Source organism: Eubalaena glacialis, chromosome 10 (genome assembly GCF_028564815.1).
Source record: "Eubalaena glacialis isolate mEubGla1 chromosome 10, mEubGla1.1.hap2.+ XY, whole genome shotgun sequence".
Classification (NCBI taxonomy): domain Eukaryota; kingdom Metazoa; phylum Chordata; class Mammalia; order Artiodactyla; family Balaenidae; genus Eubalaena; species Eubalaena glacialis.
The window spans coordinates 87,535,803-87,555,962 of NC_083725.1; the positions used below are offsets into that span (position 1 = coordinate 87,535,803).

At 36.9% G+C, this 20,160-nt stretch overlaps 1 long non-coding RNA gene across 1 annotated transcript in view; it reads left to right on the forward strand.

Annotated features, from left to right (window-relative positions):
- The first annotated feature begins 768 nt into the window (after positions 1–768).
- The window catches only part of LOC133100086 (uncharacterized), a 208,726-nt gene continuing 189,334 nt past the window's right edge, over positions 769–20,160 (forward strand). Inside the window, exon 1 of the long non-coding RNA XR_009702385.1 lies at positions 769–1,008. This is a non-coding gene — a long non-coding RNA (uncharacterized LOC133100086). The remainder of the gene's footprint in view (positions 1,009–20,160) is intronic.

Below are 20,160 nucleotides of genomic sequence, written 5' to 3' on the forward strand. Positions count from 1 at the left end.
TCTCTCATTTTACTTTCCTTAATTCCTTAGCTAGGGCATTGCCAAACAGGTGTGAGCTGTCCTGGAATCCCTGAGGAAGGACAGTCCAGATATATTGTTGGTTTTCATTAGTGTCTGGGCCAGTGCATTCAACAGCAAAAAGGTATTGGGAATCAGGGTGAACAGGTATACAGAAGAAGGCATCTTTAAGATCGAGGACTGTGTTTAAAGCAGGCTGTGTCCTTGGGATCTGAGTGAGGATTGTGTATGGGTTGGGAACGATGGGATGAAGAGGAATTACAGCTTCATTTATGATTCGGAGATCTTGGACCATGCTATGTTCCCCATTTGGTTGGAGGACAGGTAGGATTCGAGTACTGCAGGGAGACTGGCATGGAACCAAAGGTCCCAGCTTTTATTTTTATTTTTTCTAACAAGGTGGTAAGTTTCTGAAAACAGGCACTAGCCATTAAAGGAGGTGGTCTGTGAAAAAGTCTCTCTTTTCCCTTCCCTTCTGTGGTGGGTGCACCTCAGGCCTCGGTGCTGCCCTGCCCCAACCCCTTCCTACAGAAGCTCCGTCCAGCTGGTGGTGGGCCAGGCGCAGGGGGGAATATGGCAGCCCAAGGTGGAGGCACTGTGACGGAGGGCCCGCCGGCCCTGCAAGGACGCTCCCAAGCCCTAGACCCGGCTAGGCAAGTACGGCAAACGTGGGTCACTCCCCGCCCCCTCCATCTATCCCGGGGGCGTGGCCACGTATGTGCCCCGCCCCACAGCGTGAGGTCAGAGGGCGGTGGTGCCGATAGACCCCAGACCTGTGGCAGACCCTGGACGGGGGTGGCCGGAGGCCAAGGGCAAGCGGAGGCGGGCGGCGAAGGATGGCAGCCCGGACCCAGTCCCACCACCATGGGTCTCAGCTGCTCGGGGCAGGACCTCCCCCTTCCCAACGCTCGGCGTTACGGGGCACAGACCATCCAGGGCCGGAGGGAGCTCCTGAAGGGACTGCAGCAGCAACCATGGCTGGAACTCTGTGTAAGTAAGGTTGCATTTTGTGTTTTCACACAGTTGGACCTGATTACAGTTAATTAAATGGTGGATAAGGCAAACCGAGAGGGCAAAGCTCCTATGGTCCGGACGCTAGCTGCTTGTGAGAACGGCGGGAAACTTTCCTGACTTGCCCTGCGCATATGTAACAGTGAAAGGGGAAGACCTAGCTGCAAGGTTGGAAAATGCTGGCAGAATAGGTGGACCAATAATAAGTCTATAAGGGTAGCCGTGGGGGGGGGGCGGTGTTATGTTTTTAAATGTGTTTCTAAAAGCTTTGCGTGGACATTGCCTTGAGGTGAGCGGACAGACCTATCATCTCTCTAGTCCGTTCCATGACCCACTCCTCCTCTCTCGTGGGAGATTTCTCTTGGCAAGCACCCAGCGGCTTTTAAATGCTCAACCGGCAGTCACATCTCTGCGGCAATAGGTCCAAAAATGGGACAGACGATTTGAAAGCAGGAGAGAAATGGTGGGAAGTAAGGCAGCCCCTCTCAAGCGCGAGGAAGGAGAGAGGCTTCTCCTGGTGGCTCCGCCAAAGATGTTTCTTCCTGGAGGGTAGGTTCTTGTGTCCTCACGGAAAGAATTCAGAGACTAGACAGGAAGTCAAGAAAGAAAAGCGAGGATTTATTTAAGCGATAGTTGGCTTTCAAGGGGAGAGAGGGCAGTCTTAGGTGAGTAGCTGCCCTGAGTTTCTTTGGCAAGCTGGTTAGGTGGCGTGTAGAAATGAAGGGGCAGAATATTCACTGGGGAGGGAGGAGGTAGGGGGCCATAGTCCCTGATTTCACCCCAGCTGCACCTTCCAGAGGGGAGGAGGGATTTTTGCCCGCGTTTAGTCTTGATCTGAAGTGTCATGGCATCAGTGCAGGATGGGAACTTCTTATCTGCAAGGCTAATTTTATTGTAATGATGGCCTGATGAACAGAAGGTTACATTTGGATGCCGGAGATTCCTGCCTTTTCCCAACTTTCTTTGTTGGCCTCCAGGACACTTATCCCAAAATGCGTGGTTTCCTGTCAGTCTGGAGGTTCCTGCTTTTCTTTGTCTGCCCAAGGACCCCTGCTGTTTCCAAGCTATGTGGTTTCCTGCTGTGTGGCCCCTGTCCCCCTTTCTCTGCTCATATCTAGCTACCTGCATGCTGTAACAGACTTAGCAACGGCAGGGAGTGAACTGTGACATGATCAGCTCTGTCCCTGCATGGTGGGCATGCACTGGGGCAAGGAGGATGGACCTTTAGAAGGGGATGTGCGTTGACTAATAGCATGTTGACTTGCCCTGGGAAGGAGGTGAAACCCTGGCAAAGGCAGTTCTCTTCTGAAAAGGGTGATTCCCAGAGAGGGACTCAGCCACCAGCCACCTGGGGATCTGGGTGGCACACCACAACACCCACTCCAGTGTGTGACATTTTCTTTTTTGAAATTTAAACTCTACTATGTTTCAACACCATTCTTATATTTATAAATTGAACGAGTCATTGTGTGCGCGAACAATTGTAAAGCAAAGAATTACTAGAGGATTTGTGGACGGGCTCTGTGGACTTAAAAAATAAATGCAGAAAAATAGGGTTGGGCTGTTTGAAAACCAGGTTACCTGGATTCACTTCCCAAGTCTGCATCTTTTGAATGGGGTCTCTTTCTTTTCTCCCATACCTACTCCGCAGTCTATGAGGCTCAGCCTAGACATTTACGAATCTCCTTTGTGGGAAGTCGATTACTCTCAGTGCTCAGAGTGACCATTATCAAGACTAAATCCACAGTGTGGCATAGTTTTTGAGGGGTTTTTAAATAATAAAGCATTACACGTGATAAATAGCAATGTATACTTTATGTAGTTTGGCAGTTTTAATTATATCTATTGTACAGCGCCTTAATAAATGAGTCCTTTCAAAGAAGGTTACAATATCTATATAGCATTACTTTACCCTGAAAAGAAAATTTTCCTATCTGTGACCTTCACTAATTTGTAGATATGCAAACAACAAAACTGTTATCTAAGAGATTCACTACTGAAAGGACTTCAGTGCCTCTCTTTAGGCTGCAGAAAAAGTCCAAACTCTTTTTTTTTTTTTTTTTTAACATCTTTATAGTCCAAACTCTTATGCAGAGCTCATAAGGCTGCCAGTCTCAGATTCAAGCAAGCGGCACCCATGCCCATGTCACTGGGCTTTAGGGAGTACCATATGGCCCTCCCTAGCTACACCAGTCTTTGGAGCCAGGGAGATATGTAGTCCTTGGTTCTGCGTCTCCCAGCTTTCAGATCTCGCTTTAGAATTTCTTGCCCAGTGGTGACCTGTTTTCAGGAGCTAGGTAGGCTTGTAACACATGACCTGTAAATTTTCATTTATATTCTTCCCTCATGTTTCACAAATACTGAAGAGAGGACTATTTCTGCTTCATGAATAAACCCCTAATTTTCTCTTGAGCCCCATCTTTTTTCCAACCCTGTCTCTTCCCTTGTAACATGTACCTAGAACATAGTTTATGTAACTATTGACAGTTTCTTAAACAAATCATTGTTTCTTATCTTTCTATGTTTGCATTTCCCTCTGTGAGTGATTTTCTCTGCATAGACTGACTGCCCCAGGCCTCAAAACCTATTCTGCCTTGTCCATCAGGCCAGTTTTCATTGAAGAGGCAGTTTAAATATTGCTCCTTGGTGAATCTTTTCTTAGTCCCTGTCCTCCATTCACCCTCACCTGGGTTCACTTACATACTCGTTTTTCTCTATTCGCAATGGAAAATATTGACATTGATTTAAGTATATTCCAGTTAGTTGAGGGCAGGTACTATTTCTTAGACATCTTTCTAACAGCAGAGTCTCACAGTACCTCATAAAAGAGTAAACAAACACTTCAAAAACATCTGCTGATTGAACAAATATATAAACTATTCAGTAATGTGATGTTAGCATTTTTAGGATTAGAAAAAAATAGGTCAAATAAGTGTTATCATGTGTTATCATGTTTGAATGTGAAATATGTCCTCTCTGTTATTTTAATAGTCTTAGGTTGAAGAGTATTTGGATTTTACATATACAATTTATATGCTTGAGTAGCTACCGGGGCATAGAGAATTAAATTGCCAAATCCAGAGAGATAAAATTTGTAGCAATGAATCAAAGAAATGGTTAGTGTTTATTTCATTCTGTGAACAGAACTTAGAAACTAAGAGGTTCAGGGTTATTTATTAATTTAAAAATACACGATCTTCATTACTTTTCTAACAGTGTGAGGGATAAAGTACTAAGAGAGTGTTGCAAATAGAGTTTGGGGGAGATACCATCCAACTGGAATTGAATGATATTTATTTCATGGCTGCCAAAGATAATGCTTAAAACTTCATATGTTTAGAGAGAGCTGTCTACATTTATTCTACAACCTTATATCATTTCCTTAGAGAAATTGTAAGCTTATTGACCCAGACTTAGCTATTACAAAGTAAGTACACAGCGCTCTCAATCAATGTGGGCAATTCCCATGCTTAAATAGTTTATGTTCCTGGGGGAAAAAAAAAAAAAGATGCTTGCAGTAAAAATGGTGTCATTATGTTTCTTATACAAAAAAAAAAAAGATGCAATAAAGGTATAATGCCAGGTTTTTTTTTTTTTTAATTTATTTATTTATGGCTGTGTTGGGTCTTCGTTTCTGTGCGAGGGCTTTCTCCAGTTGCGGTGAGCGGGGGCCACTCTTCATCGCGGTGCGCGGGCCTCTCACTGTCGCGGCCTCTCCCGTTGCGGGGCACAGGCTCCAGACGCGCAGGCTCAGTAGCTGTGGCTCACGGGCCCAGTTGCTCCGTGGCATGTGGGATCTTCCCAGACCAGGGCTTGAACCCGTGTCCCCTGCATTGGCAGGCAGATTCTTAACCACTGCGCCACGAGGGAAGCCCCTGCCAGTTTTTATATACATATAATTTCATCTCCTAAATTATAACTTATATAAAGGTTTTCTCAATTATATTTAAATTTAAGAAACAGGACAACACAGTAACAATCACCAATCACACACACCATATCCATATCAATCTATGATTCGAGCAATAGATATTGATTAAACAATGGTATGCTGTTCATTACTCCTATCTTCAGTTCACTATACAAAACATAAAGTGATTAAAAAAATCCATTAAAATCATGCATTTCAGAAGGACTTTAGTTTTTATATTTTCACTGGCACCTTTGAAAAATAAACCTTTGGTGAAACAGTGATACATGGCAATTTTTGAAATAGGAGACTGTTTAGCTGCCTTCCTTTACTTTCTATCATTTTATATTTTAAAGATGAAAACACCTATGACTTGAAGAGATTAGTAACTTGTCCAAATTCACAGTAAGAAGCTTTAGATACAGGAATTGAACCTAGCAGGCTGGCTTGAGACCTTGCACTTTGAACCACTATGATATATACACACTACAGATTTAATGTTTAAGTCATTGATAAAATGCAAAAAGATGCTCACGAGTAATGGTTAACAATCCAGGATTATAAAGTAAAATTCAGCATGTGCTTTGGAGGTGCAGAGATGTTCTGACTTTAAGGACTGAAGATTAAACAAATTTCAAGGTCCTTAATTTGCTCCTTAATTTAAGTCAAAGTCTGTGGGTGAGATCAGAGTACAGGAAGCCAGTACATACAGGCGGCATTGCACCTGGCTTTCCCAATTTGTAAAACGTGAGATCATAATTGGATCTATTTCAATAGTAGGGGTATCAGATTAGCTAATCCATTTAAAGCACTTAAAACAGTATCAGGCTTATGAAGAGCACTTGGTAAATGAAGATGATGATGTTGTTATTATTACTATTATCATGCAGTGATGCTGATTTTTAGAGGTAGCACAGTTAAGTGATAAAAAACACAGAGGAATGGCATTTGTTTCTATGTTTTGCCCCTACTTGTGTGGAATTTTGAATGTCTTAGTTTCTCTGAACTTAAGTTTTCTCACCTGTAAATTGGAATAATGAAAGCAAGCCTGGCCACTTTTCAGAAAGGATATTAAAAAAAATAAAAATATTAAAAAGTAAAAAGAAATAGGTGATATTAATTTTAATAATATTATTTAAACCATTATATCCAAAATATAATTACAACATGAAAAAATATAAACTATATAGAAAATTATTAACACAATATTTTGTATTCTTTTTTCAAACTAAATCTTGAAAATCCAGGGTGTATTTTACAATTATAGCACATCTCGAGTCGTACTGGCCACATTTTAAGTTCTCAATAACCACAAGTGGGTAGTGGCTGGCCTATGGGACAGTGCAATATCATATCATATAATCCTCAGTATAACCAGTGAGGTAGATATTATTGTTATCCTTATTTGCAAATGAAAATACTAAGGCTCACAGAGGTAAAGTAACTTGATTGAACAAATATGTAGCATCACCAGGTTTCAATAAGGATTTCCTGGCTCCAAAGCCCATGTTCCTAATCTGCATACTGTCTTTCAAAGCTTTCTCCACTATGTCTGCTTTATCTATCTCTAGTCTCTTCATTGTTAACTTCAATGGAAATCTTGCTGCTAGCAGCGGATGATGGACTTTGGAGGGAAAATGGAGGGTGTGGCCAGGCCGAAGTTTGTAGCCCCCCGAAAGACATCACAAACATTATCTCAAGCATATAGTCTCATACCCTTGCTTTCGAATTATGATTTCAAATGTTTTTACCAAAGTCATACCAATGGCATAAGAGTAAACTGGTATTCATAAGAAAACGAAGAGCAAAGCCAAATAACCTGCTGTGAAGAGGGAGTGAAATTTATTTAAAGTCTAATGATTTTTCTTCCCTTTTTTGTGGGGAGGAAAGGTTATGCTGCTCCATTATAGCCATGTTTCTTTTAATGTAAAATTAATGTTTAAAATGGTTCAACATTGAGGAAAATGTGATTTTGAATACCCCTGCACACTTCCACATCTTCAGGTGTCTTCTTAACACAATTTGAGAAGCACACCTTCCAAATGGTCTAAATTTTATCTCTGAAACATTCAGATCTTCAAAAAGCTGCACATGCAGAAATCACTATTCTGGTGCTTCCTAAAATTACACTAGCTGGATTGTTCATAAGTCAGAAATAACTTTAGGAGCATCACTATTATATTTATTGTATTGTATTCCACTACAAAACATGATGCCTTCTTTTAACGAGAGAAAGGGGCATTTTTCTCAGGCTTCATTATTCGGAAAACTTCCCGGTCTTATCTAACACTGAGGCATTGATATTAATTTCCTCTTTGCACTTGTCAAAAGTCACATTTTTGGCTCACTCCTAGAAACTACATGGGGCTTTATGGAATGTATTTGAGGAGTATACTTGAAATTTTATTTTTCTTCAGCTTACTTTTTTTTTCTCAATTTTTAAATACATTTTTTAAGAGAAGTTTTAGGGTCACAGCAAAATTGAGCAGAAGATAAAAGATTTCCCATGTGCTCTCTTCTTCCACACACATACAACCTCCCCCATTACCAAAATCTCTCACCCAATGCTACATTTGTTACAAGCAATGAACCTACATTAGCATGCCATTATCAGCAAAAGTCCATAGTTTACATTAGGGTTCACTCTTGGTGTTGTACATTCTATGCGTTTGGACAAATGTATAGTGATATATATCTACCTTTATGGTATTATATAGAGTAGTTTCACCATACTAAAAATCTCTGTGCTCTCCATATTACTTTTCTACAATGTAAATTCCTTTGTTTTCTTTTTCTTTTTTATCATACATATCATATGTAAAGTCACATTTAAATGAGGCAAGATATAAATAAGAAAGAAGCAATAATTTCAGTTATTATTCAGTCCCTGCAAGGGACTAGGTGGCCCTTGCAGTCTGACCACACGTTTTCGATGAGTGGCTGTCATCAAAGCTTCTCTACAGCGGTTTTTCAGACAGGACCCTTTAGCAGGATCAACAGTTCTATAGTTTTTGTTTGTGCTTTTTCTAAGAATACAGACTATGTGACTGAATCCCAGGTCTGTCATGACTGCCTGCCTCCATTTTATTTTGCATCTCTGTTAGCCACACCAGGTCCATTGACTATGTTCTGTTCTTAGGGGATTTATCTTATTTTTACTTTTACTTAGAGGATGTTATTTTATGTTTACAATAGTCACCTAACCTTTATTATAATATCCTAATTTCCTTTATATATTGTAAGCTCTTTGGTGCCACCATCCATGCTGTTTTCACCTTGACATCTGTGCCTGTGCCTGTCAAGGGCCATGGCACACAGTTGGTGGTCAGTATTTTCAAAGTGAGAGTAATTTGCCACTAAACAGAGTCTAGGAACTGTGTGATTTCCCGATTTGTGGGGTTCACAATGCCGCAAATACATAGTAAACACTCCATAAAGTGTCATTAAAGTAAATCTGGAAACTTACATCAAAAACCTATGTATTAGTTTTATCATCTATTATTACTTGTATGGACTAGTATGTAAGTATATCAGTATTTAAAGGATCTTGTGTATAGGTACTGCAGTCACATTTGCCAATTCATGTCTAAATTGAATTAGAATAACTCCTGTAATTCCTCAACTAGACAGAAAACAACTAGAAATACTCAGTATTAATTTTTACAGTAAGGGGATTTTCTGATTTTATTAAAGGTTGAAAACCAAGGCTAGGCTGACAGATGCATCTGTCTAAAAATTTCAATAGCTTACATAATCACCACTTATCTGAAAGATTGTCTAGGATTCATTACGTATTTTCAAAAGGTTTTTAAAAATGGAGGTGAATGTGACACATTTTACGATTCAAAAAAAAGTCTTTGAACCTTCAAAACAAAATTTTTTTCTCTTCCCTAGAACAAAGGGTTATTAATTTCCATTCTAAATTTAACTTCCTTTTTTTAATGCATAAAGGCAAAGCCTATTAACTATAAATTATCAGCCTCATTGACACGCTCTTATCCTGTTTACAAAGTTTGAAATCTCATTAATTTAAGATCTGATAGCAAAAACTGAAACTAACTTACATGGCAAATGCCAAAATCAATATTAATTTTATGTTCTTTAAAAAGCTCTGATACCTAGTGGGAAGCAGCCGTATAGCACAGGGAGATCAGCCCGGTGCTTTGTGACCACCTAGAGGGGTGGGATAGCGAGGGTGGAAGAGAGGGAGATGCAAGAGGGAAGAGATATGGGGATATATGTATATGTATAGCTGATTCACTTTGTTATAAAGCAGAAACTAACACACCATTGTAAAGCAATTATACTCCAATAAAGATGTTAAAAGAAAAAAAGCTCTGTGACTTCTACTTAAAAAAAGATAAATTAATAAACATGTTAATGGGAATATTTCTGTGGAAGATAGTAAGATAATACTGAACAGAGCTCATTCTCATTCTTTCTTAAGTTGTCATTCTTTTGAATAACAATGTGAAGGAGAAATTCAGGACCAAATGCATTTATATATTTATCTCTATATATTTACATGTCACTTTTAACCAAATTATAGGTAATAATGGCCAGTCTTTTACAGAAAAAGAAATTACTTAATATCAAATTACATTCATTGAACCTTTCAAATGTCCCTTCCTAAGAGAAGCCTACACTGAACTCCAAATCTAAATTAGCTGCCCCTACTGTGTGTTTAACCTGTACTGTTCTTTTTCATAGCAATGATCAGATCTGTAATTATGGGCTTATTTGCTCAATTGCTGTTTATTAATGTCTGTCTTCCTCATGATATTATAAATTCTAAGAGAGGCAAAGCCTTGTTTTTTTTTTCCCCCTGCTGAATCCCCAGTACCAGGAGGAGATGTACAGTGAATATTTATAAAATTAATCAATTAAGTAACTGACCTAAATGAGGCTGGGGTATTCATGCATAGCCACCCAGATGTTTCTTTCTCTTAACATTTTCGGTAAAGGCCTAGTCAATATGTTTGTACAGTGTTTGCAATGTAATGAATTAGGAAAGATTATGGTTGAAATTTCGAGAAATCTTCTTCTTTCTTCCCTCTCATTGGCAATCAATCTATTACAGATGTGTAAATCTGGATGCGAAGAACTTATCAGTTCTTTCCTTCCCTACTGTAAAGTTCAAAGACCCATCAACAAATCCAGGATGATAGATTACTTTATATCAAGGGTAAAAAAACCTCATATTCTTTGTTCATATAATATCTTTTTAAAGGTATTACAATCAAATAATATTATTGAAAAGTTTTTTTAATTTATATATGTGCCAGGTGAGAAAAAAATACATGGAAAATTTTGGAAAAGTATTTTCTCAACATTTACTAATTTTAGTGATGTTAATGAAATAATATTTTTGTGTCAATCATTGACATTCTATTATTTCATGAAATATGCTTTGGGAAATACTCATCGAAATATTAGTCAACACATGTTTATTAAACATCAATATGTGCAAGAATAAGAAAATCAGGACATCTGCCCTCCTAGACTTTTCTTTTCTGGGGACACAGAAAATAAATCAATAACCAAGTAAAATAAGTTTGATGTAAATCCTCTGAAGAAATTTAACAAGATAATATAGCAAAATAAGGAGAAGGGACGACCTCTTTCTGACAGGGAGTTAGGGGAAGACATCTCTGAGAAGGGGATATTAAAGCTGAAATCTGAAGTTCAAGAAGAATCCAGCTCTGGGAAGAGCCAGGAAAGACCAGGACAGACACAGTGAATGGAAAGTGAAAAGTTCTTTAGATAGGAACCATGTTATATTTGAGGAGCTGGAGAATCCAAGTGTCTGTACTATATATATTAAATGCCATCAGAGTACTAGATGCCATTGAAGAGAAAGATGGGCAGTTCATAAAGAGCCTTACAGACCCATGGTGAGTGATTTGTTCTTTATTCTGTGGAAATGCACCAAAGGATTCTAAGCCTCATGATAATATTATCTGATTCACATTTATGAAGGATGTTCTGCCTGCTTGCTGTCAGGAGAATGGAAGGGAGAGGGAGAAGAATAGAAAAAGGGAGAAGACTTTCAAGGTTATTAAAGTTGTCAACTAAGAGATAAAAATGGTTTGAACACAGATGGTGACAATGGAGAGGGGCAAGAGTAAATGAATCAAAATGCAGTTTGGAGGAAGAGCACGGTGGATTTCATGTGGAGTCTGATGGAATAAAGAGCCTAGTATGACGCCTGAGGTTTCTGGGTTTGAGTCATTGGTTGGATAGTGATGTCATTTACTGTGTTAGTGAAAAGTAAAGAAGAAATAAGTTCAGTGAAGAAAATCAGTGAATTCTTGTATGTTAAGTTCGAGATGCCTTTTAGACATTGTAGAGATGTCTTGTAGGTAGTAAATGAGTCAGAATACAGAAAAACTGTTGACTTGAGGTATACATTTCTAAGTCATTAAAATATAACTTATATGACACCAACTATCTATGGCACATATAGTGTTAGGAAAAATTGTGAAAGGTTTTGAAAACAAATAGACCAAGATTACTGGGTGTAATCAGTGGAAAACTATGTCTCATCTTTAGCACAGCCTTCTGGGTTATTTGACTTTATAGGAATTGGTCTTTCATTGTCTTTGAGCTGTTGTGCAACTATGTAAGTTGTAGATAACTGAAATAATAAATGAAATGATTCTTGTCTGGAGATATGCAAATAAATTTTATCTGGTGAAGGGACAGTTGAGTCTCCCATCCACAAAGCCAGTTTTGCATATTTTTATAAATTTTGGTCCACCTCCAGCTACTCCCTTCAAATAACCCATTATCTTCTTCATGATTCCTATTCTTTGAAATAGTCTTGCTTATTTAATGGTTTAATTATGCATTCCCTGCCTTGTCTAACAGAAGGTGAGGTCCAGAAAGGCAGAGTCATTACCTATCTTTAGTTCATCACTACATCCCAAGCAGCTAGAAAATGCCTGCTATTAAAATAAAGGCTAATAAATCTTTTTTATGTAAGTGAGTAATAACATTTTTGCTACCTCTTGGAAAACAATCTGCAAAGAAAAAGAAGAGAGCATCGTCTAGTTGTTATGCACATGGACCCACAGTTTCTGTCCCCTGATAATATATGTAACTTTCTGCAAGTTAATGATGTACCTTAGTTTTCTCATTAGAGAAATGGTGATAATAACTGTACCTACCTCTTAAGATTGTTATAACAATTAAATGAGTTGCAACTTGTTAAATACTTAGAAAAGTATATACCTTGTATTTAGTAGGTATTACATGTGTTTTTTGGACAAATAACAACAGAGTAGATAACTCAAATTATAATTTAAAGATTCAAGATTTTTTCCCCAGGTTTACTTCTTTCCTATTTACTGACAAGTTCTTTCAATAAAGAAGTATGCAATTGGATGAAAGCATTTAGTAAATTTTTTTCTATTTTAATTTTCTCTTTGTTTATCATATTCACAGCTGCCATTTTCAAGGCTATTCTAAAGTGCAGTGTTTGGTGGGGTGATGAGGGTGGGGGAATGCATCCTTCAGCTGCAAATTATTTGGGTTCTAAATTATTCATAATGTTTATTGCTCAACCATCATTTATTAAGTAGCTGGTACCTGCATTTAATTTTTTCTGTAGATGGAGTGTTCCCTTCCCTTCCCTTCCCTTTCAACTGGGAGAAGCCTTCTTTTTAGGATTTCATTTTAGCTTGTCATTCTCTGAAGGGTATTTTAAATCCTCTCTCTGCACATTGTATTTTCCCAAAAGAATTTTGCACTGGAGTAATTTAGATTTTGCAATATTGTGAACATGCTTGTCCAAATCCTTTATCATGACATTTCAAGTCTTGGGAAGCTGCACTCAAAAACATAGCCATTTGAGAAGATGTGAACATCTTTAATGAATCGATAACTTCTTCCTCTTTTTCCCATAGTTATGTTGTCTCTTCTGGGTTAAAATAAAAAGAAAAGTTAGCCTAGGGCAGGCGCTGCGCAAAAAAGCTAAATTCAAAACCTCAGCCTTACTTTAAAAACTCTTCAGATTTTGTTCTTTCTGTACCTTTCTAATCATCTCTGATTACTTTCCCCATGCACCTGATGTTTTAGTCTTATTGACTTATAAGCTATCCTCCGCAACCCTCATTCCTTTTCCTGTCTCTAGCTCTTTGCTCAAGCTGCTCCCTTCTGCCTAGAATATTCTTTGCCACCATGTAAACCTAATAAAAAATTTTTTTTGAAGCCCACTCAAATTTCACACTCTCCAAGATGCCTCCCAGATACACCCAGGGTTTTTATATGCCTTTCTTTCTCCTCCAGTATGTTTGTAACTCCATCAGAGCACTTATTACGATCTGCCTGGAATCAAATTTTCTCCATTTATTTCTCTGTGATTATTCATTTATTGTAAGCTCCTGAAGCTCAATTTAATTTTTAGTCATTGTGGACTACAGGGACCTGTAGAATGTGTTGCCAGGGTGAGTTTTAACTGCATGCGTGCTAAAAGAGTCATTCTGCGCTGCCCATGGAATCTAAAGTTGCGCTGAAATCTAAAGTTGAGGCTGCATTCAGATTTTGCGTATATCCCTAACATGTTCCTTCATCTGTAAAATAAGAATGAAATCAGCTTCTTTATAGAACTGTTGTGGAGATTAAATAAGATAATATTGTGAAAATGGTATGTAAACCATAAAGAGCAATATAAGTACCGATTCTGTGATCTCATCTCTTCTTTCTTTTCAGGTATTTTCTCTCTGTCCTGTGTTTTCTGAGTAGCATTTCACATGCCAAACTTTTTCTTCCCTTCATACACCCCCATTGAGCAACTTTTCCTGGTCTGTTTCTTAATTTAGTAATGCATATCTTCATTTCTAACTTATATATATTTAACATTTAGAAATTCAATGATACTACTGCTCATACTTGCTTCTTTTAATCAATGTAACACCAGTGTAATGATAAGGGGAGTTGTGTAATGGTTACATACGATAGTGATCAGAGCAGTGGAGAGGTGCTTACAGGGCAGCGGGTATATGCTGGTGATAGCTACAGAAAGCTGAGTTTTTCTAGTCCAGGTCTTGAAGACATAGGTTGTGATTTTAAGAAGAGAAAGATATTAAGCATACATAAATACTGATGAGATTAGAATATATAAAGATTAGTGCATTTTTCATTTTACTATTTTTAGCACTGCTCCAAGAAAAAAAAAATAGGCAGAGGAAGAAAAATAAGAGAAAAATAATAAAATGTTTTTTAGGAATTGGTCTTTCATTTCAATATGTCCATGCCACGCTCTCACTTCGTCCCAGCTTACCCATCCCCCTCCTCGTGTCCTCAAGTCCATTCTCTACGTCTGCGTCTTTATTCCTGTCCTGCCCCTAGGTTCTTCAGAACCATTTTTTTTTCTTCAGATTCCATACATATGTGTTAGCATACGGTATTTGTTTTTCTCTTTCTGACTTACTTCACTCTGTATGACAGACTCTAGGTCCATCCACCTCACTACAAATAACTCACTTTTGTTTCTTTTTATGACTGAGTAATATTCCATTGTATATATGTGCCACATCTTTATCCATTCATCTGTTGATGGACACTTAGGTTGCTTCCATGTCCTGGCTATTGTAAATAGAGCTGCAATGAACATTGCAGTACATGACTCTTTGAATTATGGTTTTCTCAGGATATATGCCCAGTAGTGGGATTGCTGGGTCATATGGTAGTTCTATTTTTAGTTTTTTAAGGAAACTCCATACTGTTCTCCATTGTGGCTGTATCAATTGCATTCCCACCAACAGTGCAAGAGGGTTCCCTTTTCTCCACACCCTGTCCAGCATTTATTGTTTGCAGATTTTTTGATGATTGCCATTCTGACTGGTGTGAGGTGATACCTCATTGTAGTTTTGTTTTGCATTTCTCTAATGATTAGTGATGTTGAGCATCCTTTCATGTGTTTTTTGGCAATCTGTATATCTTCTTTGGAGAAATATCTATTTAGGTCTTCTGCCCATTTTTGGATTGGGTTGTTTGTTTTTTTGATATTGAGCTGCATGAGCTGCTTGTATATTTTGGAGATTAATCCTTTGTCACTTGCTTCATTTGCAAATATTTTCTCCCATTCTGAGGGTTGCCTTTTCGTCTTGTTTATGGTTTCCTTTGTTGTGCAAAAGCTTTTAAGTTTCATTAGGTCCCATTTGTTTATTTTTGTTTTTATTTCCATTTCTGTAGGAGGTGGGTCAAAAAGGATCTTGCTGTGATTTATGTCATAGAGTGTTCTATCTATGTTTTCCTCTAAGTGTTTTATAGTGTCTGGCCTTATATTTAGGTCTTTAATCCATTTTGAGTTTATTTTTGTGTATGGTGTTAGGGAGTGTTCTAATTTCATTCTTTTACATGTAGCTGTCCACTTTTTCCAGCACCACTTACTGAAGAGGCTGTCTTTTCTCCCTTGTATATTCTTGCCTCCTTTATCAAAGATAAGGTGACCATATGTGCGTGGGTTTATCTCAGGCTTTCTAGCCTGTTCCATTGATCTATATTTCTGTTTTTGTGCCAGTACCATACTGTTTTGATTACTGTAGCTTTGTAGTATAGTCTAAAGTCCAGGAGCCTGATTCCTCCAGCTCCATTATTCTTTCTCAAGATTGCTTTGGCTATTCGGGGTAAAGGACACATCTTAACCATAAGGACCCAAAATGGAAAATGGTAGACCATCCATAATCCGACTCAAAGAAAGCTGATAAAAATATTGTAATATCAGACAAAGCAGTCTTTGAGGTAAGAAATACTAGTAGAGATAGAATGATATTTCATAGTTATAAGGAAGTCAATCCACTAGGAATATGTCATAATTCTAAATTTTTATGCTCAGTAGTATTACCTTCAGTAAATTTGGAAAAATTGTCAAAAATGAAAGTAATAATAGACAAATCCATAAACATAGTGAGAGAAATTGAGACCACTATCACTAATTGATAGGGCAAGCACAGAGAAAAATATATAATTATCCTACTAAATGAAGAAAATAATATAAAAATTCAATACTTATTTATAATTAAAAAATTATCAGCAAACTAGTAGAGTTCTTCCTTAAGCTGATAAAGAGTACTTACAGAAAACCTAAAGCAACTTCATACTTACTGACAATACATTAAAATTTTTCTTCTTGAAATCAGAGATGAGAGAAGTCTGTTGATTAATAATATTTCTGTTTAACATTTTATTGTGGGTAATTTATAGGAGGATAAAATAAGAAAATAAATATATAAGGTTTAGAAAGGAAAAATAAGTTACCATAATTCATTGATGACAGGATTGTATGCCTAAAATCTCTGAATGAATATGAAGAGAAACTTAGAATTAAAACGTGAATATTTCTTTTTCTAGATTAAAAAAGTTTATATATAATATATCAACACAAAAAGGGAAAATAAAATGAAACATTAACAAGGAATAAATACTGAAAATTTTGCAAGAACTCAACCCTGAAAACTGCAAAAGATTATTGAGAGAACCTAAAGATTTAAATGAGTAGTCATACATCATGTTAATGGACTGAAACAGTCAATATTGTAAAAGTGTTAATTCTTCACCATATTATTTTTATTTTTAATACACTATCACTCCACATCTTAGCATATTTTAAACATTTTATATGTAAATTAATAAGTTGATTAAAAAATATATTTAGAAATACCAAGATTCAAGAATAGATTAAAAAAACATGAAGGAAAAGAAAAAGGCTACAGGAACTGATTACCATATATTAGAGTTGTTAATTAAAAGTAGGTGAGTTAACAGATCTATAGTATATTTAATAATAGAAGTCATACTTTTTAATTGATTGTCAATCATTGATTTATTAGAATCTTGTTTTGAATCAAAGTTAAAACTAGAACAGCTACTCTGTCCTGATCCCAATTTTGAATGACTGATGTATATAAGATTCTTATTTTCATTTAAAAAACAGGAAATTTTTAAATTTGAATAAAACAAAACACTGTTTCTGCTTCTGTTTCATGCCATAGCCAGCAGTTGTATATGAGGGCTTACTATATTCTCAGTAAACAAGATCTCCATACAAGAAAAACACTTAGTGACAGGCATTTACTGCTATGTCAGAAGAAATCATTTAAAGCATGTTTTCTATATTTTCTTATGAAGCATTAATTTTTAACCTTTCATGTTTAAATTTAAAGTACTTGATACATTATATTTTTGTGTATAGTATGAGGTGAAGGATATAACATTATCCAATTTTCTCAGCATTTTTTTAAATCAAAAATTCATCCTTTTCTCTCTGCATTCCAGGGACATCTTTGTCGCTATAAGCTGTACATATAAGAAAGCTATATATGTGTGAGCCTATTTCGGGATTCTCTATTCTAGTGGTATAATTTTTAATTGTTTCTATCATTTTGTAGTACATTTTAACACCTGTATTGACATTGTTTTGGCTTACTATCTCTATTTCTAAAGCTAGTACCTACTTTGCCTCTGTAACTAACTGAATCTTCTTTGGGCACCAATTCATGTCCTACCTTCCAGGAGAACTCCCTGACCACATCAGCTGGTGTGTACATGGGAAGCGTAAAGACAGATGATGAAATGTTTTTCTAATGAGAAGTATAATGTAACTTTGAGAAAGTGGTTTAGTCTCTCTGTACTTCACGTTCCTTATCTAATATTTTGGAATTATAGTAGTAGTTTCTCAATAGGAATGTTAGAAAGATTAAACTGGACAAGTATATAAAGTGACTTGCACAAAGTAATCTTCCAATAAATTCTATATTTTGAGTTATTTTATTGTTACTATTTTATTTTAGATGGAAGCAGGCATATTACATATGAAGGACCAGGAGTAATTCAAGTTGGCTCTGATAGGAATTCATGATGGTGAGTAGAGAGAGATAAGTTAAGGGAACAGACTAGTCTCCTCATTTAAATAAGTACTAGTTTTAAAAATAGGGATTAAAATCAAAGTGATGTAAAATAAAATCAAAATGATATAAATCAAAATCTGATCAGATTTCAAACAGAAAGTAATATAATACAGTCTTGTCTAGGGTCTGATCCTCACGCATGACTGTATGTATCTATTTAAATTAACAATAAATGAGGCATATTTGCTTTGCAAAGTTTCAAGCTTTCTACACCATATTTCAAAAAAGAAACCACTGTGACAACTATCACATGTAATAGTGCTTAAATGATGCATTGCTATAGCATAGTATAAAAAATGTATTTTACCCTTTTTGCAACATGCAAAGGTGAAGAATCACTTTCCTTACAGGCAGGAAATGCTTCCTACATGTTTGGCACTGTTCTGTGTGCTTAACATATATATATACTAATTCAGTCTCCATTAAAAAAGCCTACTTGGTGAGCATTATTTTTATTGTTAGTTTACAAATGTCAAAATTGAAATCAGAGAATTTAGATAACTTGCCCAAAGCAGCTCACCTAGTAGATGGCAGAGCCTAAATCCAAACCAAGCAGTCTAGCATGAAAGTTAATACAAAATAGAAAATACAATATTAAAAAAAACTTCAATACACTATAGGACAAAATGGTAATGTCACCAGAATGCTTTCAGTAAATTCTATATGGAAACATTTATAATGATCAAAGTAGAGTGTAATGTGATTTAGAGGACAGATTTCTGTGGATTTCCAGGTTTAAATATCCTCAGCATGATATACTAGGCTGTCCATAATATAGCCACTGTCTGTCCTCACCATTCATCATTTCTTTAAACATCTCCCATCTGCAGTTGTATTCCAATACTGTCACATATCTGAAAATTTCCAATTAAACCAGGCTTTCTTCCTGACCCTGATTCTGTTTATTTCTTTTGAGTTGAATCACTTCTCCCCACCTTCACACCAAAAGCACCTCTTTCATTAATCATTTCCCTCACAAGTAGAATCAATCCTTCCTTTATAGATAATTTTTCCCTTTACATAATTTTTGGCGATCTTTTCACTAAGCATGGATTTATTTGTTCATATATCAATTTCTCCAAATTGATATTAATTAAAGATTAGGTCTTTTTATATGTCTCCATGATCCCATTTCTTAATTCAGCGTCAGGCACATGGTGTTTACTCAAAAGTAACGCATTACATGAATGAACAAAAAGATGAATGAATGAATATGCCAAGAATTTATAACATAAATCCATAAAGATTTGAGATTTTGGGGGGTGTAAACATTCTTGAATTGATGCTGAAGATGTTTATTCTACCATTTACATATTTTTCGATCTTTAAACAAATTATTTATGAAGTCTTCGTAATGCTCAACTTAAAGAATCATGTGGTTTGGGAGATGGACAATTAACTGTGAGTCTCTGTACCAGAAGCCCACAGAATAGCTAGGAAGTTTCATAAGGAATGCAGACATCATAAGGCATGGTAGAGGATACCATGAGATGCTCTAATGAAGCACTAGAGGATACCAAGAGATGCTCTAATGAAGCACTAGAGAATTTTAAGGAGAGAGAGTTTCCTTTCAGCATAAAAGCAATTTTTAAAAAATTTTATTTATTTTATTTAATTAATTTATTTATTTTTGGCTGCGTTGGGTCTTCCTTGCTGCGCACAGGCTTTCTCTAGTTGCGGCGAGCGGGGGCTACTCTTCGTTGCGGTGCACAGGCTTCTCATCGTGGTGGCTTCTTTGTTGCGAAGATCCAGCTCTAGGCACGCGGGCTTCAGTAGTTGTGGCGCATGGGCTCAGTAGTTGTGGCTTGCAGGCTCTGGAGCGCAGGCTCAGTAGTTGTGGCACACGGGCTTAGTTGCTCCGCGGCATGTGGGATCTTCCCAGAGCAGGGATCTAACCTGTGTCCCCTGCATTGGCAGGCAGATTCTTAACCACTGCGCCATCAGGGAAGTACAAAAGGAATTTTTTGTATATTTTATTACTCATATATTGTTTTAAAGTCTCCAGTGCCTTGCTCAGTGCTGAGCACATAGAATCAATAGATTCTCAATTTTTATGACATGACTAAATGATTTAGGGATATGGATATATGCAAAAAGAGTATTCATTCAGAGAGAAATAAGTAAAAACAATCTCAGAAGCAGAAACAAATGGGGCAGGGATGGGGGAAAATTGTCTCTCTGTGTCAAGTTGGAGAGTGAAGGGTTTGGAGTATGGTAAGAATGAAGATCCAGAGAGAACCGCATTGCACTGGAATGTTTATGGATTCTCTGTCCAGCAGAGGTAGAAAAGGAAAAACAACTCAAACTGAT